The sequence below is a fragment of the Tauraco erythrolophus genome, chromosome 1, assembly GCF_009769465.1.
Source record: "Tauraco erythrolophus isolate bTauEry1 chromosome 1, bTauEry1.pri, whole genome shotgun sequence".
Classification (NCBI taxonomy): Eukaryota; Metazoa; Chordata; class Aves; order Musophagiformes; family Musophagidae; genus Tauraco; species Tauraco erythrolophus.
Window position 1 is genome coordinate 28,305,594 of NC_141465.1, and position 27,740 is coordinate 28,333,333.

A 27,740-nucleotide genomic window follows, 5' to 3' on the forward strand; every position below is an offset into this window, starting at 1 on the left:
AGAGAAATCCTCCACTACACCAGGTTACCCAAAGCCTCATCCAACCTGGCCTTGAACACTTGCAGGGATGGGGCATCCACAGCTTCTCTGGGCAACCTGTTCCAGTGCCTCACCACCCTCAATGTAAAAAATTTTTTCCTTATATCTAATCTAAATCTGCCCTCTTTCAGTTTAAAGACATTAACCCCTGTTCTGTCACTACACGCCCTTGTAAAAAGTCCCTCTCCAGCTTTCCTGTAGGCCCCCTTTAGGTACTGGAAAGCTGCTATAAGATCACCCCGGAGCCTTCTCTTCTCCAGGCTGAACAGCCCCAACTCTCTCAGCCCGTCTTCATAGCAGAGGTGCTCCAGCCCTCTGATCATCTTCGTGGCCCTCCTCTGGACCCGCTCCAGTAGCTCCATGTCCTTCTTATGCTGGGGACTCCAGAGCTGAATGCAGTATTCCAGATAGGGTCTCACGAGAGCTGAGTAGAGGGGCAGAATCACTTCCCTCAACCTGCTGGCCACACTTCTTTTGATACGGCCCAGGATACGATTTGCTTTCTGGGCTGCCAGTGCACGTTGCTGGCTCATGTTGAGCTTCTCATCCACCAGCACTCCCAAGTCCTTTTCCTCAGGGCTGCTCTCAATCCATTCTCCGCCCAGCCTGTACTTGTGCTTGGGATTGCCCCGACCCACGTGCAGGACCTTGCACTTGACCTTGTAACATGGATGAACAGAATTGTCCACAGCGTTCCAGATGAGTCTACCAGCACCTTTTACAAAAGAATTACTAATTTCCCAATTTCAAGCATAAAGGTTTTGCATTTGTCCTTCTTTTCTGCACTTGCCTCTTTTGCATTTGTCTTTCTTCCCACATCACATCACACTGGTGACCTAGGCTTATTGTAATGTTAAATAAGCCTTCATCTTTCTCTCTAACATTTCTTCAATAAGCACCCCAGTTTGTACAGAAATCCTTGCTATTAATCCTTATTGTAAAACCATAGCCCGTCATCAAGAGATCCATTTCTATCCATATCATTCAACATCTTCCAACCAGGTGTTATCAGCACATTCCCATTTCAGTATCCATCCTATGGCAATAGAAGAATTATTTGCTATGTTCTGAGCTGTATCATAAAATAAACATTTTTTGTAATGTTTGCCTAGGAGGGTTCAGAACTAACTGTTTTAGAAAAATCCCAAGCCACCTGCATTTTACTACTAAATGCCAAGTAGCATGTAGCCTACATGAGTTGAATTTCCTCTGTGAATTTATTTTATATAACATCTCTGGCCACAGAAGTTATGTTGGCTTACTAAAATGCTAAAGGCATAGCTTCAGTTGGAGTTTGGCAGGAAAACGGAGAAAGAAAAAACCGATGCACATAGTGTGTAGCATAGTGAGCGAATAGTGCTCGGAAACTAAATACTTTATGAAGTACATTTAAGTAGCTGATAGTATTTCCAGATAACTTTAGAGGATGATCATTTTTCATATTTTATCTAGCACTTTATTCTGAGCACATGTAACACATCCCTATGACGTGCTAGACTGCTCTTACAACTAGTGAACTTTATGGATGAGGACTATGTGGCAACATCTTCGGATAGTTTCCATGCTTGATAACAAGAGGTTTCTCTCTAGCAGTGGAGGATTGTTAACTTTACGTTCTGCCCAAAGATGTGCTGAATTCTGAGTAAAGTCAGAAGACCTTGCCTCAGTTCTCTGTCACATGGCAAATTTTGCCTGAGATTCTCATTGTTTGGTTTGAAAACAAAAGAAACCTTTAAACTGCGCTCCTAGACTACAGTTTCATATCCAGTGATTATGGTTTTAACAGAAGAACAGAGGTGTGTTCAGGTACTTCACAGCAGAAATGTAATAAAAAGTGCTAATATATTGAAGATGCAGATTTGCTTCTGCAGAAATAAAAGATAACAAGTATCAGCCAAGATACTGAAATACAACTGAAAATAGGTAAAGATGAGTCTATCAGTGAAACATTCTGTGTGTTCTCATGTCATCTTACCAGAATGCAAAGAAATTTTGTCTGTGTAAAACCTGCTTTTGTTCAAACGTACAATGCTGGTTAAAAAAAAAGCAAATGTTAGTAAAAATAGAATAGCAGTGACTACAAGGAACAGTTACTATATTTAAAAGTTAAGCAAGTCCCCCAGCTGACTACAAGCAATGTCTAAATTTGCAAAAAATTGTTATTAAAATATTCTGTGTTCATCTTTTACAGCAAAGTGGTTTCTGTCTGTGCTAGATTTGCCAAATATTTAGTTAGTGATTCAAATTTCCTTGGTTCTATCTTACATTAAATCAATACGCATTTTTTAATTTCTGACAAGATGCGAATGACCAGTTACTGTTTCCCTCTTCCACTAACACCACTGATTTTGCAGAACCTAGGAAATCAGGATATAACATTATCATTCTGTACTTCTCATTGTATTTTTACAAAATGCATACTGATAAGACTTAATAGGCAGATGTGTGAAGACTGAAAAGTATTTTCCAATCAGTAAAAGAAATATTCTTTTCTCTACCAAATTAACCTCTAACCCACAAACTCCACCTAACTGCTAGTAAGAAAGCCCAAGGAGTTTAGTTTCCCATTGATTAACTTCTAGGACAGCACTCTAATCCTACTGAGATTATCAGAGTATCCTAGACATCAGAAGAAGCAGAACGCAAAACACAGCTCTTGCAATCAGTTTATAGCATCATATTCCCATCCCCAGTGAAAAAATGGGCTTCCTGGTATATGAAAGTCCTGGGACTTAATCTGTAAGGGTGCTTGACTTGACTCTTCCTTGATCTCTGTGTGGTTTCTTCTGCTCCAGAGACCAAACTTCGCTTTCTGTTCTTCTGTTATGGTGATGCTGGAGACACATTGGGGAAAGAGTCAGTAGGTGCGTGGAGAGCTCTGAGCTCTGTTCTCCTTTAGTGTGTAACTCCCAGGATTTCTGAAATAAAATCCAAGTATTGATGAGCACCATTCACTAATGGTTTCAAAATGCTTTAGAAAAGGTGGTAAATGAAGAATCTATTCAGGATCATCAGCAAGGCCAGGAACAGAACTAACATCCCCGAGTTTTTGTCTAGCAACTGGACCTCATGGGGTCATAGTTAGTCCTTCTGTTCCTTCCACTATGAACCCAGTCAGATTGTGGTAGGAGCTTTGAGCTCATCTAGATAGCTACATAGACTACTCAGATCAGCTCCAGGCAGACTAGCGCTTTTCCAGAGTCCAGTGACTGTCATATAGGGAATATTTTAACAAACATCCCAAAAGTAGTATAGCCATTCCAAGGAGATACCAAATGCTAGCTGTTAGCAAGTCTAATTAGCTAGGATATGGCATCACATGGAGCCATATAAACGACTTGCATTTCTAAGGCTAGTTTTGGCAAGGGCTAGTTTTGGCAAATTCTAGTTTTGGCATATCTCTTCATTCACAGCACCAGCACTTATGATATCTACAGTGGAAAAAAACTAATCTGGATTGGAAATGCCACTAAAAAATATCTCTAGCCAGAGTTTAAACAGATCAAGTATCTAAAAATATTGGTGTTCTACAATGAAGCACCATGACTATTACAGTACTGGAGAACACATAAGCAGTTGCAGTATTCCAACATTTCCAGTTAAAATAAAAATTATTTCTTGCATGGAAATAGAAGATATATAAGGAAGTGGTCCTTGGGTGAGCATGGATATATTGCAGATGTGTTTACAGTGAGGAAAAAATGGAGCCTTATTTCTGTTGCATTAAAATTTGGAAATTTAATATATTTTATATTTATTAGATAGATATGTGTGTGTGTGTGTAGAAAATCCCTTTCGAATAGAGATAGAAAGATTCTTTTTTTTTGGCATCACTTCAAATTACATAGCTACAGCGCAGTTATTTGGTAACTACAATTGCAATTGTAGAGTAGTAACAGTTTTTGTTACTACCAGTTACCACTAATTCCCTGGTAATATTACTGTGTGCCAAATTATGGTGTAATTACAACAGAGTTAATGTGTAACACCAATACACTCAGTAAGAGTATTGCAATGAGAAAAGACAATGAATAATACAGTTATGTAGTGAATTACCCAGTAATGTTAATTAGTCCTAGTTAGGTATTGAAACTTGCAGAGCAATTCTTCTGTAACTGCACTCCAATGAAAGTACCTCTGTTGTAAACCAAAGGAAGGTTTCATCAAGGCTTGAATGGATTCCATTAAAAACAAATAATGCTCATAAACTCTAAAGAGAGCATTTGGAGCAGCATATATGAAATTCTTCAAGATGTTGATGCAACTCCACGCAACTAAAACAAAGAAACAAGCTAACACCGAAACAAACCACGGATAAAAGTTCCAGATATTCTTCTTGGACAGGCTGTGATGTGATCTTGACCAGAGATTTTATCTTTCCTACCTCATGTTACAAGACTCGCCAAATTAAATTATTTTAGGAAGTGAAATCAAGTCGTTCTCAAAGGATTGAAGCCTCATGAAGGCCCATGCTGACCACTTCTCAGGTTATTCTAGGAGACCTGTGAAGCCCTCTCAAAACATTCACTGTCAGCTGCCTCAGGCCACTGTTGCAACAGCTTGGCAGAGCAGGCACATAGCTTCACGGTCAGCCAGTTCAGACTCCTGAAGAAAATAATCATAAAAAGGAGGAAAAGGTCTTCAAGCTTTGGCATAGCGGAGAGCAGCAGCTCTGGGCACTAAGCTAAGGCAGCCTTTCCAGTGCTCCTCTCCTCTCTACCTGGCTGCAGGGTGCTGCAGGGACACAGCTGCTGTCCCTGGGACGTGGGACAAGGAGAGTGCTGGGATGTTGGCAGTGTCCGAGACTCCTGGTTAATTCCTTCAGGCACTCTGTGCTAATCCAAGTCGTGTCTGGGGAAGAGCATGAGGGATCAGGGGATTGGGTACATCAGCTCTTCCCCAAGGGCCTCCTAACAGGTCACCATAGCCCACCCCATGTGTCTCACCTGACCCAGCCTGACCACTGGGGAGGTGTGGAGGAGATGGAGGCTTTCCCTCCTGCTCTCCCTCCTTTCCTTCCACCCTGCAAGCCAACCTCCAAAGGGGCACAGATAGATGCACATCCCGGCCCAAGCCCACATGTCTCTGCCCTGTGCCAGCTCCTGCCAAGCCCCAGCTGAAGCCTCTCCCACCCAGAGCCACACATGCTCCCCCTGCCAGGCCCTTTGCCAAGCCTACCTTCCCCTGGCACCCGGGCAGGAGGTTTCCCTAGCACCTCCCTGTGCAGCAGGTCTGCCGGCCTGGGGAGCTGATGAGGGAAGGCAGGGGTTCGAGGGCAGCCCTTGGGGCTGGCTGCCCCACAGGGCTGCTTTTTCTGCTTTCCAGACAGCCAGGAGACCCTTCAGGAGGCCCTTACCTCCCCTCTCCCACAGCTTTCTTGGGCTTTCTTTGCTTTTCCCCTCCCAGCATCATAAAAGGTGAGGCGCTTTACGCGTCTCTTGGCAGGACATGACATGGGGTGCTGAGGAAGGAGACTAGCTTTGCTGTGAGGGCCAGCACAAGCCAGCTACTCCAGGCAGGGCCACTGCTGGCACCCCATCTGCCTGAGTGGCATTGAAAACACATCTTACACGTCGTTCTGCCTTCATTGCTTCCGCTTTGCCTGCTTCCAGCAGTGGGCCAGAAGGAGAGGTGCCTGCCCACTCTGCAGGCAACCTTTGGAGTGGGTGCTGCCCACCGTGAGAGCGGACAATGACTAGGAGGAGGAGTATGTGGTCAGCTCATCCATCCACTGCCAGAGGAGCGAGGCCAAGGTCCAGAGCAGATCCCTGCGAAGGCACTGCAACCTAAGCAGGCAGCCCACCAACTATGACACCTCACCTGGGACCAACCCAGGGCAGAGACACATCACAGCTCTGGAGCCATCAAATGGCACTTCCCACCAGGCTCCCACACCCAGTGTTTCCTGGGAGGGAACCCTGCCAAGGGCTGAGGAGCACCCAGTCAGCCCTGCTGCTGTACCCTACGTCCTCAGCACAGTGGTGCTGTGACCCCCATGTATTGACATATTTTGCATCCAATAAACATCCAAATGCTTTTCAGGATGTGTGTGTTTCAAAAGCAAAGAAAAACTCACTGTAGGGAATGCTTTCCAACACTGTCTCAACAGTGCAGGAAATCCAAAGGGGAGAATATCTTGGAGCGCATGATGATTTCACTTAACGTAAGTTCTGCAACAGAAGACATTTCCCTCATGCTCCCCCAGCCTCACACTTCCAAGCACCAGCGCAGGAGTGTTGAAGCCTTTTGACTAGCAGCCAGGCTGCAGGTCCTGAAGACCTGCACGTAGTCCGGCTGCCACAAAAAGGATCTCTACAGGTCCCAACAGGACAGTTGAGTTGAAGGTGAGCCAGTACTGTGCCCTCTTGGCAAAGGTGGCCAGTGGTATGCTGGGCTCCATTTGGAGGAGGGTTCACAGCAGGTGGAGGGAGGTGATCCTTCCCTTTTGCTTTGCACTGCTGAGGCCACAGTTGGAACAGTGTGTCCGATTCTGGGTTCCCCAGTGCAAGAGACACATGGACATACTGGGAGAATCTAGCCAAGGACTGGACTAAGAATGATGAAGCAACTGGAGCATCTCCCATAAGAGGGAAAGGCTGAGAGAGCTCAGACTGTTTATTTGGGAGAAGGGAAGGCTCAGGTCAGGTCTTATCAAAGTACAAAGATGACAGAGCCAGTCTATTTCCACTGGCATCCAGTAACAGTAACAAAGTACTCCAAAGAAAACACCATACTTAAAAATTATACAATTTAAAGCACCCAAGTGTTTTCCTGATGTGTTCGGGTTCTTCATAATGTCATTCCATCTTTGAAAAGCTTTCAGTTCCTGAAGTGAGAAATGCTGCTTTTCTTTTCTCCTGCTGTTGCCACTCAAGCTGACTAAACAGAAGTAGAAAAACAGCTAGAATGTCATGAGCAACCACACTGAGAGCCGAGCAGCCAATGACTCATTCTCATCAATTAGAGAACAAAATAAAGTTCACCAGTGGCAAGGGGCAGCATGGAATTACGTATCTGTCAACTTTATACTGTGACTATGTCAGTCCAGCTCAGTCCTGCACTGGTTGGCCTCCACATTGCTCCTCCTAAACGACCAAAGGCAACCGAATGGAACCAGCAGAGGGGGTTAAAGAACAAGCCTGATTTTTTGCCTCAGCTCTATCTCCAGCTGCCCACACAAAACAATTGAAGAGCAGTAGAGCTACTATTCAAATCCACAGCAAGGCCACTGCAGCATTCTCAGGAGCAGAGCAGGAGTAGGGGATTTAGTTTCCCAGACAGCCCAATTATTGAATAGAGTATATTTGACTTTATGACCGGAGTGGATTTACAAAAAGAAAAAGAGAATGCTATGCATTCTAGCACATATCCTGCTGCATGTGTTTACGAATTGGACACTTTCTCTTCTTATCAGTCAAAAATTTGTGAGGAAATGACAGATCAGTACAGAGCTTTTTGTATTTTCTTAGCCTGCTAGAACAAGAGCGCAAAAATACGTCGAGATTGCAGCTTTGAGAGTTTCAAAGTCATCTAAGAACATCTGTATGTGTTTTGAATATAAATGTTCAGATTCAAAAATGTGTTTGCTATGATCTAGTAAGACGCACTGTATGGTTTTGGGGCACTCCCTAGCAGTACACTGTAAACCCACAGTACTAGAAGATTTTCCCAGTTGGCTTTGTACTCAGTGAAAGAAACAAAGCATGCTCACGTGCTATGTCTCAGTTGATCTGTTCACTAACTTATTGCTCAAAATAACCTACTAATTTCTCCACATCTATGACTCCCTCAAGCGCTTCCTCTCCAATTTCAGGCAGAGCTGGATGCAATCGAGAGTTTAGACAAACAAATATTCCCCCCAAACCCCTATACATCTAACAAAGGGTTTCCTCTTGGTGACTCACGTGTACAATATTTCAGTACTGAGACATTCAGTGTTGCAAGAACACTTTGATTAGTTTAACTCTTGCTCTGTTTCTCTTTGCGTTAAATTTCCCATTGCTGAAAGAGGGATATGGAACGTGTTTGTTTATGCAAGTGGGATTCTCAAAAACATATCAAAGAAGAGGCAGGGGAAAAAAAAATGAGAAAGTAACTATTTTTATTATCTGTCTCATAAGAAAATGACTATTTACCTTCTTAACAAGACCAGTCATTCGGGTTCACTAGATTTATTACTTGTCTCAGATTACCTTTTTTCTATTTCTCACAGAAATATCCAAGTATTCCCATTGAACTACATCATCAGTGTTTGTTTCTTAACTTCAGTCAGACTCCTACGTTACATATAAAACAGAAGACACTGAAAAGCTTTGATATATCATATGACCATGAAAAATGAGGAGACAGACATTGTTTATTGCTAAACCCGTCCTTTTGACTAAAAACCTTGAGACACTGACTGTAAATGTAAGATATTCTTCTTCATTATGCTGTGTCTAAAATGAATGTGCACTGAGATCTAAAATTATTTCAGCAAAAGCAACTACTTTTATTAAACTCAGTCAGAAGAAAGCTGATTAAACTCTTTTTAAATCCTTAGTAGCTTGTGTTCCAGATGTTATTTTTTTTCTACACATTTGCTAGCAAATTTTAATAGCTAGATAGTGCATAACAATTTATTTTCACTGTAATCTTTAAATTAGGATAAATTTGAGACAGGCCTCATTTTTTAAAAACTAGTTTCTTCTGCAGTCCAGAGCACTGATTTAATATCTGCAGTTGAAATGTGTTCAGCATGGTATGCCAGAGACAAGTTGCCTTTCCGCTAACTACTATATACTTTGTTCTTCATGGACTCATTACTAATTCAGAAAGGTGCAAGAGAAAGAGAGAGGTATCAAACTGCAGATCCCCTATGGAGTTTTTATCAATGTTATTTTTTTACAAAGAGCTACTAAATGGAAATTATAAATTTAAAATAAAAAAAATAAAAATATTTCTTTTGAGATGCTTTAAACGTTAATTTTGCAAGAAAGATACTTTCAGACATATTTACAATTAGGGCTATTTATACCATTTTTCACACTGACAATCTGAATACAAGACCTGCGTATTTCAGAGAAAGCTATGCTTTAAAACAGGGTATTGTAAATTAATGAGATTTTGAATTAATGTTAAGGATCAATCATCAAAATCCCAATGATTATTTAAACAGATTTTGAGAATGGACTTTATCTGTATTTTTTTAGTTATTGTTTCCTAGTCTTCATAGAATCATAGAATCATAGAATCGTTAGGGCTGGAAGGGACCTTCAAAGGTCATCTAGTCCAACCCCCCTGCAAGGAACAGGGATATCTCCAACTAGATCAGGTTGCTCAGGGCCTCATCCAACCGGGCCTTGAACGTCTCCAGGGATGGAGCATCCACCACCTCTCTGGGCAACCTGTTCCAGTGTTCTACAACTCTCATGGTAAAAAATTTTTTCCTAATATCCAACCTGAATCTACCTCCCTCTATTTTAAAACCATTACCCCTTGTTCTATCACAACTGGCCCTCCTGAACAGCCTCTCCCCATCTTTCCTGTAGGCCCCCTTGAGGTACTGGAAGACCGCTATAAGGTCACCCCGGAGCCTCCTCTTCTCCAGGCTGAACAGCCCCAACTCTTTCAGCCTGTCCTCATAGGAAAGGTGCTCCAGCCCTCTTATCATCTTCGTGGCCCTCCTCTGGACCCTCTCCAACTGGTCCATGTCCTTCTTATGTTGGGTGCTCCAGAACTGGACGCAATACTCCAAGTGAGGTCTCACGAGGGCAGAGTAGAGGGGGAGAATCACCTCCCTCGACCTGCTGGCCACGCTCCTCTTGATGCAGCCCAGGACGCGGTTGGCCTTCTGGGCCGCAAGAGCACATTGCCGGCTCATATTGAGCTTCTCGTCCACCAGTACTCCCAAGTCCTTCTCCTCAGGGCTGCTCACGATCCATTCTCCACCCAGTCTGTAATTGTGCCTGGGATTGCCATGACCCAGATGTAGGACCTTGCACTTGGCCTGGTTAAACTTCATGAGCTTGGTACGGGCCCACCTCTCCAGCCTGTCGAGGTCCCTCTGGATGGCATCCCTCCCTTCCAGCGTGTCGACGGCACCACACAGCTTGGTGTCATCGGCGAACTTGCTGAGGGTGCACTCCATGCCACTGTCCACGTCACCGACAAAGATGTTGAAGAGGGCCGGGCCCAACACGGACCCCTGAGGGACGCCACTCGTGACCGGTCTCCACATGGACATCGAGCCGTTGACCACTACTCTCTGAGTACGGCCATTGAGCCAATTCCTTATCCACCGAGTGGTCCATCCATCAAACCCATGCCTCCCTAGTTTAGAGAGAAGAATGTCGTGCGGGACAGTGTCAAAGGCTTTGCACAAGTCCAGGTAGATGACATCCGTTGGTCGACCCTTGTCCACCAATGCTGTCACCCCATCATAAAAGGCCACCAAGTTGGTCAGGCACGATCTGCCTTTGGTGAAGCCATGTTGGCTGTCACCCACCACCTCCTTGCTCTCCATGTGCCTTAGCATGGTTCCCAGGAGAATCTGCTCCATGACCTTGCCAGGCACAGAGGTGAGGCTGACCGGCCTGTAGTTGCCCGGGTCCTCCTTGTTCCCCTTTTTAAAAATGGGGGTTAGTTCCCTCTCTTCCAGTCATCGGGGACCTCGCCAGACCGCCACGACTTCTCAAATACAATGGCCAGTGGCTTGGCAACTTCATCCGCCAGTTCCTTCAGGACCCGCGGATGGATCTCATCAGGTCCCATGGACTTGTGCACCTTCAAGTTCCTCAGATGTTCCCGAACCTGCTCTTCAAGTACAGTGGGCGGTGGTTCATCCTTACAGTCCCTGCTAGTTCTTTCCACAGCTTGGGTGGTAAGACAAGAGGCTTTATCAGTGAAGACTGAGGCAAAAAATTCATTGAGTACCTCAGCCTTCTCTATGTCCCGGGTGACCAGAGCACCAGTATCCTTCCGGAGGGGGCCTACGTTCTCCTTGGACTTCCTTTTGTCCCCTACATACCTATAGAAGCTTTTCTTATTGCTTTTTATATCCCTTGCCAAATTCAATTCCTTCAGGGCTTTAGCCTTCCTCACTTGATCCCTGGTCACTCTTACAGCTTCTCTGTATTCCTCCCAGGCTATCTGTCTCCGCTTCCACCCTCTGTAGGCTAACCTCTTCATTTTCAGTTGGTCCAGGAGCTCCTTGCTCATCCACGCAGGCCTCCTGGTCTTTTTGCCCGACTTGTTCTTCATCGGGATGCACCTCTGCTGAGCTTGGAGGAGGTGCTCCTTGAATGTGGATCAACTTTCCTGGGCCCCTCGTCCCTCCAGGGCTGCCTCCCACGGCACTTTGCCCATCAAGTCCTTGAAGAGGCCGAAGTCCGCCTTCTTGAAGTCTAGGGTACAGAGTTTGCTGAATGGTTTCCTTGCTGCCCCATGGATCTTGAACTCCACCGTGTCGTGGTCACTGCAGCCAAGGCTGTCCTTAAGTTTCACATCACCCACCAGTCCCTCCCTGTTGGTGAGCACAAGGTCGAGCATGGCACCCCTCCTTGTCAGCTCCACTATCACCTGCAGGAGGAAGTTGTCATCCACGCATTCCCGGAACCTCCTGGACTGCCTGTGCCCTGCCGTATTGTCTCTCCAACAGATGTCAGGGTGGTTGAAGTCCCCCATGAGGACCAGGGCTTGTGACCGCGAGGCTGCTCCTATCTGGCTATAAAGCACCTCATCTGCTCTGTCCTCCTGGCCAGGTGGCCTGTAACAGACCCCTACCATAACATCCCCTATCCGTCCCCGTCCTCTAATCTTGACCCATAAGCTCTCTGTCAGCTCCTCCTCCGACCCCAGGCGAAGCTCCACGCACTCCAGCCGGTTGCTGACATAGAGAGCGACACCCCCTCCTCGTCTCCCCTTCCTGTCCTTTCTAAAAAGCTTATACCCCTCCATGTTGACACTCCAGTCATAGGAGTCGTCCCACCACGTCTCCGTGATGCCAATAAGGTCGTAGCCCTGCTCATGTGCACGCATCTCCAGCTCATCCTGTTTATTTCCCATGCTGCGTGCGTTGGTGTACATACACTTCAGCTGGGCCTCCGACAAAGCCGACTCGCTGGCTGGAGCGACAGGGGTTCTCTTGGACGGCAGTGTAAGTTCGTTTGAACATACCTGCGATCCTTCCCCAGCCTCTGGACCCTCAGTGCTGGCACTGGTGCCATGCTGACAGCGGTATGAATCTGACTTCTTGGCTGGAGTGGCTGGAATTCCCTTCTTCTGTTCTACAGGTACTTCCAGCATATCTTTATCATTCTTGATATTCCCCCCCTCCCCCTTCAAATCTAGTTTAAAGCCCTGCCAATGAGCCCTGCTAGCTTTTGAGCTAAGACCCTGGTTCCCCTCTGAGAAAGGCATGTTCCATCCGGTGCCATCAGACCTGGTTCAGGGAAAGCCTCCCCATGATCAAAGAAACCAAATTTCCGTCGGTGGCACCAGCCTCTGAGCCATCTGTTAATCAAATCTGATTTTCTGTTCCTCTCTATGTTCTTTCCTGCCACTAAAGGGATTGAAGAAAACACTACCTGGGCATCTTAGTCTTTGGTTGTAAATGGCTTTGTGTTGCTGATCTGTCATGCAGCTGCATGGAGCAGCCTGGGAGCCACAAGCTCTGCTCTCGTCAGCTGGATGAGCCTGAAAACAAGCAAGGCCACTGGACCTTTCTGCTAAGATCCACAGCCCCTCAGGGAGACCTGGTGCAGAACATATTGCAATACTTTTCCTCTCCCTGTATCATCCATCCCCTGCAGACAAGTGCTCCTTTTACATCTTTTAAAAAGTTGCATGTGAGAGTCCATGTTGTAATTTCTGTTGAAATTGTTGACAATTTTGCTATGAGTTTTTCTTGAGATGGATATTTTCTTAAAGTTCTTGGTGCTGTAATCGGAAAAATGAAAAAGGAAACTATCATTTTGTTGGATTTGAATGTTTATTTCCAGCCTTAGGACAGAAAGTATAGGAGCAATTACATCTGAAATACTTTTTTTTAAAAAGAAAAAGGCAGATTATTTGTATATTTTTTGATGTATAATCCTTCTATGTCTATATATGCATGTGTGTGACTTTTAAAGTTTGGGGTGTTTTTTTTCCTTTTTTCTCCCTTTTTAAGGTTTTGGATTAACAATAGCAAAGTTTATCAAAACTTCATTGCATTTCTATTATTTATGTAGATAAACTGTTATTTCTCCTTTGAAAGTTTTCAGTGTTATCTCTGCCATTTTCCAAGTGGTTTAGAATGCTTCAAAAGCATTTAGTACATACAAAAGGACACAAAAAGACCCCAGAATAATTCCATTAATGTTGAGACGTCAACGAAAAAAAGCACAGACCAGATTCGCTTTACTGTCAAGATTTAGCCAACAAGTTCTCTTTGCATTAGTGAGTGACATTGCCTAAATGCCTGTGTCTACAACACAGAACTTTCAGACACTGTAAATCTAAACCATCATCAAATCCACAGATTCTGAATCTTAGTTTAAGCATCACTAAATAACTCTTTGAAATCTATACTACTCTAGAGTATTTTATTGAAAAAAATAGCAGCACTTGATGATGTCAGGAATTTCACAAAAATGCAAAGTGAATCAACTATTGCTAAGCTCCTCTCTCTAGAGAAGCAGGTAGTTAAAAGAAAAAAAAATCTCACAAACCACCACCAAAAAAACCCAAAGAGGTGATACAGAGCTGATAATAGTACCAAGTGTGGAAAGATGGAAAAATATGGCTACCATGCTAATCTTGTTGCCATAGTAACAGCCTATTTCAATCAAAAGGTGGACGAATCGGAGAGCTAATATTTTTAAGGGGTTCACAACTGAAAGCTGAGTAAAGATGGTTACTGAAAAATAGGAGGAGCAGGAGCCGTTAACACTTCAATTCAAGCAGGAGGAAGACTGGAAAGATTAGATCAGCAAGTAACTGTTACACAGAAGCATAACAACTTTTCTAAGTGTGCTTTCATATTAATGATTGATTCAGGGCGGTCAAAATATAAGTAAAATAACCCATGAAAATCAAAGATTTTTCTTGATCCAGAATTGACCCTTTATCTTATAGTTATCAAGAAAGTAAATTAATGAAAACAGATAGCACAGAGAAACAGATGAGTAAAACAGACAATATATGGTGCAGGTGCACAAAATGGACACCTAGCAACTTCAAGAACTTGATATTTGATCATTAAAAGCTATTATTTTTTCATTGATTTGATGGAGCTCTTCTGATTTACACCAGCTGAAAAATTGACCTTCATTCTTAAAAGCTTTGGGTTTAATTTCGCATACTTGAAATGTTTTGGCAAATTACAACACCTACAAGGCGGGACTAAAGGAATTAAACATAGAGTTTTCATATCTCAATCCTCAACATCTTGTTAATTTTAAGGGTCTTTGAGGACCGAGTTGTATTGTATCTGATAAGAGAGAGAAGTTCACCTAAAGTCTTTGCAGTTTTAGCTTAAAAATGGAAATGAAGCAGTTTACTTGTACACACACTCACACACCAGACAAGTCAGTTATTTCGCGCTAGCTACCATTGATTAAAAGGATTAAACCTTTGTTCTGATTAAGCCATTAGACAGCTTGAAGGTCATAAATAACTCCAATGGCTATAGGTAAACTTCACATACAGATCACCTTTAAGCACCAGAGCTGATCCGATTTCTGTCAACAGAACAAGTGTGTATTATATCAAGCACATATTTAAGTACTTCTGCTAAATGGAGGAGTAGTTAAGATATAGTGAAGTAGAATAAAGGCCATCAAGAATGGTGGGTAAAATTTCACTCATTCTGAATTCTCTACTTTTACAGTCTTCACCTCTAACAAAATCTAAAATGATTTAAATACTTATGTGACGAAAATAACCTGTAATGGTACAAAGGAATGTATATTCAGTGCTCAGTAAAGTTAAGATGGGATTCAAAGACACAAAACTAGAAAATTGTCGGGTTACAATTTCCACACAAATGACCTACTTCTGACTTTTTACATATATGCATGAAGATGGATGAGGTTTTTATTATATAATTGCAGAATGATAAGTAGTAATGCTAGATCATTTGACCTTTATTTTAATACGTCCCAGATTCTATAGAGCTTTTCACTTAATGGAAAGATGTGCTATTAAAAGAAGAAAAGAATTTGTTTCTTGTTACTGTCAAACAGTAAGATCTCCTGATTTCTCTGCCACACATTTTTGTGAAATCATAGTGAGCAAACATACCTAAAATGAAACTAAAGTAACTCTATTGTAACAAAGCATAGAAAGAAAATGGTGGAAACAGAAAAAGTTGGAGTAGTTCGGGGTTTTTTATTATGACTTGTTGTGAAAACCTGCTCTTTTGAGTTGTTCTTGGACTTATTTGGTGTATTCCAGCAATAGAGATGTTGAGATTTCCATCCTGGCTGATTTTTTGCATATATACAGCTGCAACAGACACTTTTGCCTTCTCAAAAATGTAACGAAAGTTCACAGTTACTGTGTCCAGAGGTCTTCTTTCAGTTAGGATGTATCATCCCTTACTAACAAACTTCAAAATGTGCATGTGAAATAACAACACAGTTATGAGTGAATGAAATGAAAGTTGAGTTTATTTTTGGTTGAGGTGTGGTTGCTTCTTCAGTATTAACGGCATGTAACTCACAATGGAAAATACAGACAGTATTATAAAAAATATATATTTTAAAATTCATTCTTTCTTTTTCAGCTGTTTGTCTTAGTACTGAAGGAACAAATTATCATTAATAAGATGAGATAAAACCTTAGTTATCAGGATATGGAACTTCTAGTAGTCTCACACAAATGCAATTTTAATTCCATTTAATTTAAATGGAATTTTTCCTATTATAGGTGTTATATAAAGTATGATATATTTATAATGCATTAAAAAATACTATTTTCCATTTCAGTATGTTTTATATTTTGCACCAAAGCCAGTTACTGTTAAGTTGAGACTACAACCCCATTAGCCATAGTCTATTCATCCACCCATGACAAAGCAAAAATGTTGGAGTGCTTTTAGGCAGGCACACATTGTATGAAGGTAGACTACATCAAAGTCGAGCAGCTATATATATATAGCTGCTCTTTGTTACGATTGTATACACTTACAGTAGCAACCTGTTGCCGAACCTCATGAAATGGCATAAAAATAGTGTAAAAATGACCTTCATAGACATGTAGCTAAGATTCTTTGGTCTAGGGTTGGTGTGTTTTTGTGATCCAGAACACTGTCCCGCAGTGGCTGGAGTCTGCCCTACAACTCTGCTTTACTCTCAGTTCCATGTCTAGGTGCTCTGAATTTGTTGTAGAGTGATGTTATGTGGCAGGTGACATAAATTGGCAATAACCAACAGGCAAAAGTACAGGTGGAAGAGCTAAATGCCACAGAATGGATTAGGTGGCTGCATTTCAGAACTGGATGTGGTAGCACAAGCATCTCTGATCGTAATCAAGTGTTCACACCCTGTCACCCCCAGTCTAAATCTAGCTGCTAGTGGAGTCTTCATGCAGCAGAGAATGACTTTTTCACTGCAGAATCCAGATCATTCTTGTTTGCGATTTCAGCACTAAACATCCTCTGAGGCTCAATGGTTATAAAGTATTACTCTTACCTCACTCTACACAAACAAAACGTGATCAGTTCCCAAAAACTGTGAATAATCTCAAGTAGGGAAGAGCCATGTAGAAGGAGCACTCAATATTATTTTCTCCCTTCTTGCAGAATTGCTCGTAAGACTTGAGTTCTGGATAGAAAGCTTGAACTATAGTTCTGAGTATTTTCAGAATGGATTCTGGTTGGTATATATTTGCATTTAAAAATTAATATTTCTTTATTTGGATAGAAAAGTTTGAAGCTGCAAGAAAGAAACTGAATGTCAAATATTTTGTGTGTTACCAGTGGGAAATCTGAGACACAAAGAAGAATTACAGCCATGCAATTCTTCCTAAAAATGAAAGTTTAGTATGAAATATGCCCACAGGAAATCTTTAAAATATTCAGTTTGCTATCTAGAAAGACAGTATTTATGTGATCTTTACAAAGCCATAGTCTTTAATGTGAGTTTAGCATTTGTAAATGCAGATGAATTTGTACACACCTCCAGCATAATTATTTGCTCCATTAGTTCCCAAGTGTGTGGCATTCTGAATTCTAATTGGATGGCATTAATTACTCTCTGCTAGGAATACCCAATATTCAAAAGGTTTTACCTAATTATTTAGTGTACTCCCAAAACTAACTCTCAGGCTAGCAATCAAATAATTGATACTACTGAGTCACCCAGTAGTTAATTAGTTAAGGCTCACTTCAGACTTACCTATATAATTGTCCATAAAGGTAAGCAAATACTGAACTCTGTGGTTGCAGCTAAAGTGGAAGAAGACAAACCAGAAGGTCACAGGAGAAAGGAGAATGGGCCAGGTCTGATGATGATGAATAAAATGAGTCTGTGTACAATCGAGACCAGGGACCGAAATGACCCTGGGAGCAAAATATTTAAGGGAACATAAAAGGAGGCAGGAGACTGAAAGGTAGCGGATTTTAAGACTTGGGTAGTGGCAGCCCAGTGTGGGCAGCTGCCTGCCTGGAGTGCTGGAGGGATCAGCCCCTGCCTCTCCGCTCTCTTCAGTGCAGGTCCAGCCTCGGTTCAGGCTCCTTTGCCCTATCTTAAATAGGGCATTCGCAGAGGCACTGACTGGCTCGACCCTGGCCAAAGGGGATGGAGGGTTCTGACCTGGCCAGAGGCCATTCCGACTGGTTTTGGAGCCAGAGAGGCTTTTCACAGCTACTTACAGGGACCATTTTCACAGCCCCTCCCGTGCTACCAAAACCCCATCATGTAAACCCAGCACATCGGTTCAGAAAGTCTGATGTTTATTACATTCTCAGCCATTCACCCCACTTCTTGGGACTCTGTCCAGTCAGTCCATTTCACACTTTGGCACATTTGCCTGACTTTCAAAGTGTCCCGCAGAGACTGTCTTGTGCCTGGGAGAGCAGAGAACTGTTTCTCCTGACTTTCAGACATTTATAAACTTAATTTGATGTTGCTTTTTTTCACAAGTTTGATATTGAGCCATTCACTGTAATCTGAAGATCTTCCTCCACAGAACTGTTGTCAGCTAATCCCTATCTTGATCCTGCAAAATGTTTAGCTAAGAGTGCATATTGGCCAATGTCAGGTTACATTTCATTTATCTCAAACTGTTTCTCCAAGTTGTCAAGATCATACTGAAATCTCATTTTACAGTGGTTGCAACCAATCCTATTGTGTTTGCAGGCAGTCTCACTCAAGTGTGCGCCCCTGCGACTCGGATCTTGACTAGAAATACTGACTAGTGTTGTCAACAGCTTAGTTTCTCTACTATGCTCATTCTGGAAACCACCACTTCATGTAATTTCTTTTTTGTTTATCTTCCGCTAAAAACCCAAGCGTGTTTTCTTCAGACAATTCTTTTCTCTCCATTATGACTCTTGCCGTAAAACACCCTTCTGATCACATACGTTATAGCAAGAATTTGTGGAATATATTTGAAAAAGTTTAGCTGCAATTAGCAATAAGGCATTGATTAGAGAAGTGCTAACAACCCAAAATGGGGATAATAGAGTTAGAGGGATCTGCTGGTAGTTCCAATCTGCTGTAACAATTTCTGTATCTCATGCTCCACCCCTCAGCACTACTACAGGGAGATGAGGCTTAGCCAAAGCAACCCACTCATGAAGCATTAGTCACTACAAGGACTCAATTAGCGTATTTCACAGCTGAGCAAGGATTGAGGTTCTTTCTTCAAATTTGCACTTTGGAAGTAAACTCCTCGACTATTACTGAAAATTTACATCACTCAGGCTTCAATCAGTCTGTTCTGGGGCTCAAGATACATCTTCAAACCAGGGAGCTCTCTTGAAATAGTATAGCAATGTTAAATTTCAAAATAATCCCCTCCACCCCTGCTTTTTGTTAAGATTTCTGTCACCCAGTGAGTCAGTTCATAAGGACACTGGAACACATTACATGGTGACTGTATGAGTAATTTTTTTCAGCATTGGAATTGCTCTGTTTTTGAAGTAGCTGTGGCTATGCTCCCCAATCAAGAGCTTCACTTTGTTCCTGCCTTCTCCAGTTCTGTAGGAATAAAATAGGTAGACACCACCAAGTACCTCCTTTTCTTCAGAGTGTAACTTCTTGCTCACACAAGAAGATTTATTTCATACTATGTTATATAATTCTGTGCTCATCCTACTGACATCTACTACAACATTTTTATAAGAAAGTAGGGAAGGTTTAATGTAACGTATTTGATCCCTCTTGTGACTTTAAAGTTTGAGCTACATGACTGCGTCTCTCAAATGAAGGAGTCAATATTTCAGTAGTATTTTCAGTATCTTCAGCTGGGATGTATAGGCTGTGAATGAGTTGTTTTGAAAAAACATTTTTAAAACTTATTTTTATTCTTCTCCTATGAAATAGTGCTTAGATCACACACTTACAAGGACAGTGAAAGTTGAATGACATAAGATATCCACAACTAAAAGGTATATATCCTGGAAATGTTTAAGGCCAGGTTGCATGAGGCTTTGAGAAACCTGATCTAGGGGACGGTGTCCCTGCTCATCACAGACGGGTTGGAACTAAATGATCTTTAAGGTCCATTCCAGCTCAAACCATTCTGTGATTCTATAACCACTAAGCTACTATGCTGGGGAAAAAAATAGGCACCTCATAAAGTCTTAGTTTATTTTCCTCAGTTCAACAAAAAAATGTGTTAGAAGTATATTGAATGTAAAATACCAAGAGAATCCCTTAATGGTTGAACTCCTGCTTTATGAGTTTGTAGCCATGGGGAGAACACCAGTTGACAAAATCATATGACAATGCCAGAAAACATGTGAACCAGGAGTGAGAGATCTCTGAATCTTTACACCAGCAGCACTCTAGTTACTACCGTATGTCATATACAAAATGCTGTTCCCCGGGGTGAAGAATATAACTTTTCTCAATATAATGATGAGGCTTGGAGTCAATTAAACTTTAACATAGTGCTGCTGGAAACTGGCATTATTCTACATGGCAAATGGTAGATATTACCAGAGCAATGAGAGAAGAAGCAGAAATGAAAACTGCAAGGATCAGTGTGGACAGATGCAAACTGACACCACCACTGTCTTCCTCTTTCACGCTTAGAAAACATCAGCCGTCTCAGTAATACAATTTCCTTTACAAGCCTAATCAATAGGATAGCAACGTGGCAGTCAAACATCAAACCTGTTTTCTGATTTTCCATGACCAAAAGCTCAGCCTGTACATACAATATTTTCCTGTTTCAAATCTTTAATTACTTTAAGCTGTATTTGACAAATGTCATATATACAGACTTCCCTGCCCGTATTCGAAGACATTCCTTAAAACAGCTTCTAACCAAAGCTCTTCACAAAAGAAATGGCATTAACATTTTTAGTTTATGTAATTCTTCCTCAACCTCCCTGTGACCAAAAAAAAAGGTTACAAAAGTTTCCAGAGGTAGCTATTTGAAAGCCCTGAATAAAAAGCTTCTATCTGTCCTAGTACCATTTCTACAAAAAAAAAAAAAAAGTCTCTTATGCCAAAAAAGTGTATGTATGAAAAGGTTTCAGTTTCACTGGTGTGTTTAAAAAAATAGTTGCTAAGGTTCCAGGCAGACTCCCACAGGAAAGAGAAGGTCCCTAATTGAAAATAGCCTGTAAAATTACAGAAATCAACAAGTGATTCTGATTACTTTCAAAAGTTTGGTTATTTTGCAAAATGGAAATGTATTTATTAATCTTAATAGTCAATGGGAAGAACCTGATTGTCTTCCATCGTGTCTGTTCTTACATGCATCTTTAAAATGGATCACTCTTCTGAAATTTCCGTATGGAAGCCTTAAAACCTAACCAGATCTGTGGATGCAAGTGACCATGCATTCCATTTCTGGAATGCCATTCATGGTGGGTTGACCTCAGCCAGCTGCCAGACATCCACCCAGCTACTTTCTCACTCCCCCTCCTCATCAGGACAGGTGAAGAAAGAATGATTAAAAAGCTTGTGGGTGGAGGTAAGGACACAGAGATGTCTTATCAGTTGCTGTCATGGGCAAAACAGACTCAAGTTTGAGAAAAGTACTTTAATGTATTGTCAATTAAAAATAGAGTTAGATGGTGAGAAACAAAAACTAAAACACCTCCCCCCCCCTTCTTCGTAGGTTCAGTGTCACTTCTTCATCCTCAACTCGTCTGTCTCCCCACCCCAAGTGGTGCAAGTGGATGGGGCATGGGAGTGTCCGTAACAGCTCTTCTCTGCTGGTCCTTCCTCCTCACACATTTCCCTTGCTCCAGCTTGGAGTCTTCATGGACTGTGATCCTTCAGGATAAATATTCTCCAGCGTGGGCTCCTCCATGGGCTGCAGGGCAATACCTGCTCCACCATGGTCTCTCCAGGGGCTGCAGGGGATCTCTGCTTGGGTGCCTGGAACACCTCCTCTCCCTCCTCCCCCTCTCCCCTCGGTGCTTGCAGGGCTGTTTCTCACACTGTTCCCCTCACCCCTCACCTGCAGCCCCTTGCCAGTGCACCATTTCAGAGCCTGATATCTATCAGAAGCCACTACTTGTATGTCATGTCTGGAAGAATTTGAACAAATAGAAATGTTGTTCCACTGAAGGGTAATAAAAAAGAGCAAAAACATTCAGGAAGTTATCTTTTCTTGCTCAAAAACTTTTTTGGCTTAACTGCAAGCTTCTGAGTCTGCTCAAAACCTAAAGAGAAGCATACCAGAGATGGAAAAGCAAACAAATACCCGTTCAGAACTACAAGGGCATTGCCAGGGCATGCTGAAATGCAGATAGACAAGCAAAAAGCTCAGCTCAAATGGAAATCGGCTAGAGATGTCAAAACTGCAAGAAAGGATTCTTCAGGTACATAAACAACAAGCAGAAACAGAAGGAAAATATTGGCCTGCTGTTGAACAGGAGAGGTGAATTAGTCACCAACGACACTGAAAAGGCAGAGGTTCTCAGCACTTTCTTTACCTCTGTCTTTACCAATACTGTTGGGCCCCAGGTCTTGGGAACAAAGACCCAAGTTGTTGCAAACACAGACACCCCATTGGTGAAGGAAGAGTTGGTATGTGAGCTCTTACAGGAACCTGACCATCACAAATTGGTGGACCTTGGCAATATCCACCTGAGGGTGTTAAGAGAGATGACTGACATCATTGCGGGGCCACTCTCCCTAATCTTCGAGAAGCTGTGGAGATCGAAGAACATCCCGGAATACTGGAAGAAGGCTAATGTCAGCTCCATCTACAAGAAGGGCTTAAAGGAGGATCCAGAAAATTATAGGCCCATCAGTCTTACTTCAGTCCCTGGCAAAGTTATGGAACAAATCGTTGTGGGGGCTATCACAAGTCATATGAAGCATGTGATTGAGAAAAGCCAGCACGGATTCACTGAGGGCAAATCGTGCTTGACAAATCGTATCGCCCTCTATGATAAATATGCTCGTTGATTTGGGGTCAGCAGTGGACACTGTCTACCTGGATTTCTCCAAGGCTTTCGATATGGGCTCCCACAGCCTCCTCCTAGAGAAACCGAGGCGTTATGGTCTAGAGAAAAGGTCTTTGCAGTGGATGGAGAGCTGGCTGACAGGCCATACCCAGAAGGTGGTAAACAGCTCCTTTTCAAACTGGCAACCTGTCACAAGTGGGGTCCCGTAGGGATTGATATTGGGCCCAACGCTGTTTAGTATCTCCATAAGTGATCTGGATGATGGGATCAAGTGTACCCTGATGAAGTTTGCTGATGATACAAAACTGAGTGGGGAAGTGGACACTTCAGAAGACAAACTCACCCTGCAGGAAGACCTAGATAGGCTGGAAGAGTGGGTAACAAGTGGTTGGTTAACAAGAACCTTATGAAGTTCAACAAGGAGAAGTGTAAGGTCTTGCACCTGAGAAAACATTATCCAGGAGTGCAGCACAGGCTGGGATCTACCCACCTGAGAAGCAGCTCTGTGGAAAGGGGCCTGAGGGTCCTGGTGGACAACAAGATCAGTATGAGTGAACAGTGTGCCATTGCGTCAAAGAAAGTCAACGGGATGCTGGGTTGCATCAACAAGGTCATTACCAGCAGAGATAAAGAAGTCATTATCCCATTCTACTCAGCTCATCAGGCCACACGCAGAATACTGTGTTCACTTTTGGTCCCCACTATGCAAAAAAGATATGGACAGGCTGGAGAGGGTCCAGAGAAGGGCCACAAAGATGATCAAAGGACTGGGAAGCCTGCCATACTAGGAAAGGCTGAGAGAAATGGGTTTGTTTAGCCTTGAGAAAAGAAGGCTTAGAGGAGACCTTATCACCATGTTCCAGTATTTAAAGAGTGGCTACAAAGAAGATGGAGACTCCCTTTTTACAAGGAGTCAAATGGAAAAGATAAGGAGTAATGGGTACAAGTTACTCCTGGGGAGATTCTGATTGGACACAAGAGGAATATTTTTCACAATGAGGACAATTAACCATTGGAATATTCTCCCCAGGGCAGTGATGGAGTCCCTAACATTGGACACTTTTAAGATTCAGCTGGACAAGGTGCCCGGTCAGGAAAGATTGGACCAAATGATTCTTGAGGTCCCTTCCAACCTGGGATTCTATGATTTTATGATTCTTTTTTCTGGTTTTAAGTAAAGAGGAAGAAATATCAGAAAAGGATATACATTGTGCTCAAATTTACAAAATACCATTCCACTTACAAAACAAAGATTTTAATTCAATGTATACTTTTCATACTGATAAGGAAGCCTTTCATAAATCATAGACCAATGCAGAAAAGAGTGATTGATATAATTGATAAAGAAAGGTTCCATAAAACCCTTACTGTTTTGCATCCTGGTTCATCAGAAAATCCACTGTACAAAATCCAAGTTAGGAAAAGCAAGAAAATTAGTAAGAGCTTTCCACTCCTTTTTGCTCTGGAGAGCACTCTTTTGCTTTGGAGAGCACTCGCTGGCTGATGCTACATTCAGATTCGCCTCCAGCCAGGGGCCTACTCTATGGGAGGTTTCACCTTTCCATCATTCTTGTCCAAGTTGAGTATCTTTCCAGAAATGCTTCCATTCTGGCATGTTTAAAAGGGTTTTTTAAAAGTTGTTGATGAGAAAAAAACAGTATAAAGCTGTATTTCAGCCTCGTGAATGTTTTCCCTCACATGCTGACTTTCACAGTTATTCTGTGTTTTAATGTAGTTCTCTACAGGTCATACACAACGTGTATCTTGTTCTCAAATAAATTGCTTTCATTTTTAAAGTGCTCATCATGTCATACGAAATAAGAGCTTATTGGACACTAATTGCATGGGACTTCGAGGCAGAACGAAGATAAAAACAGTTTATTATCATGTTGTTAGCAACATTTCATTTCCAACTGTTAGACCTTCATTCATGTCTGCTAATGTAATAAAATTAATCCTATAATTCCAGTTGCTTAAGCTTTCATTAAAGATGTTATGATTTCTTAGGCATGCTGCTGTCCATTTAAGGAAAAAATCTTTTCTCTCCCTGTGGAGGCTAGCAAGTGAGAGAGACAGACTTGATTTTTCCTACACTAAAAAGCTCTGTCTTTTCGATTTCCTTTCAGTCCACTGACAGCCAAAGTGAAAAGAGAAACAGCTGACTGACAGCTGCCTGGCAGGATACACGCAGCCTAATTACAGCTCCTCTCTATAGGGTTGTGCTCATGCTTACACTCCTGCATGCAAGATCTCAGATTACCGTTTTTTCTCATATATGTAATCAATATAATATTTTTCAAATTGGAATCTTTGTAGCAAGCCGTATAAACCTTGAGACAGTGAAAAAGGGAAGCTCTCTGGCTTCTGCTAGCAACCGAGCATTCAAAAGCAACTGAACAATATTTGTGCAAATATTTGCCCTTTCTTCTGTACGTGCCATTAATTTTTATGATCACCTATTCTTTTTCTCCTACATTATATTTTGTTTATTACCTCAGTCAACCCACACAATAACAAGGCTATTTTCAGCGCAAATTGCAGATTTGCAGATTCTAACTCCAGGCTGAGTTATAGGCCACTGGGAAGCGATAGCAACCACATCAGTAAAATATTTCTTGCTCCTGCTTCTGTCGAGTCAAGGGAAAAGGCAATTGCTTCCCATTCTCAATTCACTTATTCTGCATGCTGGAGTAGAAGAAGGAAACGCTGTCTCTTCTACCTCATGAAACAAAAGATGTAAAAATAAACCTCTAGGAAATTCCAAGGAGATGGAGGAAACAAGTGCTAGCATTACTAAAAAAGAAGAAAAAAAATAATAAATTGCATCAAACAAGATGGTCTGAGGCTCACTGTGAGGAAGAAGTCCCATTGCAGGCTGAAATGCCACTCCACCATGTATGATGCATGCCTTATTTCAGATAGAATAGATCACCTGAAACTCGAGGAGATTCAGACAGTTAATTGAAGCTGAACTTCAACAAATATTGTGTCCAAATAAGCTTACTTGGGCCTTTTTCTGGGCTATAGAAGTTTTGCCCAGTTTTAGCTGCAATATTCTGAAAACTTAGCTTCAAAGCAATATACAAATGCAGTTCTACAATGCATCAACCTTTGTAAAATATTATCATACGTATTAACAATAGCAAAAAGCTTTTTTGAAAGAATTGTTTTGTCCATCTTGGCTAACATGCGTTTTCTTCCTCACCATGAGCCTTTGAATTGAATTCACCCCTAACCTCACAGATATTCCTCACTTTGATCCAAGCACAAAGGTGTTATGCTCAAAGGCTCACTGTAGACTCTAATGGACTTTCCTATAATATATATTGCTGTGAAAAGCAGAGTCAAAGCTTAGTGAGGTTTAAAGGTTTATATTTGGTCATTATGGTCAAATGGTAATATTTAGACATAGTCTGCTATGAATTGAGTGTACAGTGAACCATTTAATCTAAAATACTTGAAATTATTTCTAATAATTAGCCCTTCATCTCACTTTTTACTTGAAATTATAATTTCAGAAGTGTCCCTATTCATCCTCCCTTATGTGAAAAGGCAGATTCACACAGGATATTTTTTAAATTATCAGTTTTTCATTATTTTCCCCACCCCAGATTTTGTGTACTGATCGTAAGTTATTTCTACCATTTTCTACCAAAATTAGTGTTTCTTTGTATTTTCTCATCTATCTGTATGAATCTATCTGTTATCCTCTATTAGCAAGCATCCAGCTATGATCTAAATAACTTTTTAATGTAGTTCCTCAAGTAAGTACCCTTTTTTTTTTTAGGCAAGTACTATCTTTGTGGACTATGCTACTGCTGAAATACCAAGACTGTAATGTGTCATAAAATAATTCAAAGAACTTAGGTCCTTAATCTATTTTAATGACAGTTTTTCTTTCCCAACTACAATTTTGATTCTTTTTAATTTATTTATATGGGGCCATAGAGCTTCCAAAGTTTGCATTCCAGGATTTGCTTTGATATGCAGAAATTTTATTCCAGAAATTATTTACTAATTAGAAACTTGAAACAATTTATATGAAAAATGTATAGCTTTATTTTGGAAAACAGCAAGAAAAATAATAATCTAAATCAGGAGGACAAAAGGCATCAACACATGAACGGATTTACTGGGGAAATCCCTGTATGATTTGTTGGGTACCCTCTTAAAAGGCTCATATCTGTTTCAATGAAGGTAAAACAGAGTTAAGGAGACAAGCACATACCCAGGTACTATTTCATTTCTACCACTATCCTCACCAATAATTGAGATGGTTTCCCTAATAAACCATAACTATTACTAGAGGCATTTTGCTGTCAGGAAACAAAAATTCGTCTCGTTAAAATAACATGTTTTCGATACTGAAAATCCTTATATCCATTCTAAAATTTATCAGAAAGCTTAAGAAGGTTCAGTTTCTTTTGACCCTCTTGTGAGCAAGCTAAAAAAAGACCATCTTTTGATACATGGTACCGGGTACTGCTGAGATCTTCTTTTCAGAATCTATTCTCATGCTAGCTGGTACACTAAAGCTAAATATCACCCTGGGATTATAAACAGCTGCATGGTCTGCCAATCTCGTATAACTTCAAAAGTGAATATAACCAATAACCAAATGAATTATGTCCTGCCTAGGAGTGCAATGGGAATATGATGACTAGTTTTGGGCAGCACGCTTCAAAGAACACCATGGGCTAAATGAGGCAAATCTGGGTGAGAACTAGAGCCAGAGACTTAAAACACATGAATTGCATTTTGAGAATGGCTCAAAATGGTTTGTTTAAAGATGATATTTAAGAGACATAACAATGACATGCACAAAAAGCTGCTGCCAAAGCCAAAGAACAACATTGTGTTCGTGTCTACAGCAAATGGATAAACTAATGAACTTAGATCATAGCAAAAGAAGATTTGGCTTACACAGCAAACTTCTTTGCAACACAAATAGTGGTGCACTGAAATAAATAGCCTGGAATGCTGCAGACCTTCCCTCACTAGAAGGTTTTAAGAACAGGCTAGAAAAATATCTGCTAGGGATAACACAATTACAGTTGATACTAGCCTCAGCAGGAGGATGGACTAGACATCTTCCCTCCCAACCTGGCAGGTCGTCCAGGCCAACAGTCAGCAGAAAAAG